Genomic DNA, 948 nt, shown 5'->3' with positions numbered 1-948 from the left:
CTTGGGTCTGATGAAGTGGGCATTCACCCACGAAAGCTTATGCTCCAATACTTCTGTTAGTCTTAAAGGTGCCACAGGACCCTCTGTTGATAATTAAGGCTATGATTTAGTCATGGAGATTGCGGAAGTCATGGAATCCATGACTTCCAGTGACCTCTGTGACTTTAGCCTGCAGTGGTTGGGCGCTGCAGGGTCCCCTCCACCAGTGGGGGCAGGGAGCTGCGGGGTACCCCCGGTGCCTCTGGCGGCCCCTGGACCTCCAAGCTGCTGTGGGGGGCGGGGTATCTCGCAGCTCCCGGCCGCTGCGGGCACCAGGGGAATCCCCAAGGTCCCACCTGTACAGGGCCCCTGGCCACCAGCGGAGGAATCATAGACTATCAGGGTTGGAAAGGACCTCAGGAGGTCATCTAGTCCAACCCCCCACTCAAAGCAGGACCAATCCCCAGACAGATTTTTGCCCCAGATCCCTAAATGGCCCCCTCAAGGATTGAACTCACAACCCTGGGTTTAGCAGGCCAATGCTCAAACCACTGAGCTATCCCTCCCCCCCCGCAAGACAGATTTTTAAGATCTTGGTGAGTAATTTGTCACCTGATCAGGGACTTGAACCCTGGACCCTTAGATTAAAAGTCTGATACTCTACCAACTGAGCTAGCCAGGCAGTGGCAGGGGAACCTCTGGAGCCACTGCCACCGGTTGGAGAATCCCTGAGCCCCAACTGGCAGAGGACCTCCGGGCGGGGAACCCCTGAGCCCCCAGCAGCAGTGGTGGAATCCCTGAGCCCCCGGCCTCTGCAGGTGGCAGGGGAATCCCTGAGCTCACGCTGACAGAGGACCCCCAGGCCATGGAACTCCCAAGCTCCTGGCCGCTGGTGGCAGCGGGGGAATCCCCAAGCCGCCACGGGCAGTGGGGAAATCCCTGAGCCCTTGCCAGCAGAGGAGGGGCGGA

General features: G+C 59.4%; 1 non-coding gene across 1 annotated transcript; it reads right to left on the bottom strand.

Annotated features, from left to right (window-relative positions):
* Positions 1-588: 588 nt before the first annotated feature.
* On the bottom strand, positions 589-661 carry TRNAK-UUU. Its single transcript has one exon. It is a non-coding gene; the product is annotated as a tRNA-Lys (tRNA).
* Positions 662-948: the final 287 nt, after the last annotated feature.

Source organism: Terrapene carolina, unplaced genomic scaffold, assembly GCF_002925995.2.
Source record: "Terrapene carolina triunguis isolate 2854851 unplaced genomic scaffold, T_m_triunguis-2.0 Scaffold18118, whole genome shotgun sequence".
Classification (NCBI taxonomy): Eukaryota; Metazoa; Chordata; order Testudines; family Emydidae; genus Terrapene; species Terrapene triunguis.
This window is presented reverse-complemented; position numbering and strand designations above follow the sequence as displayed.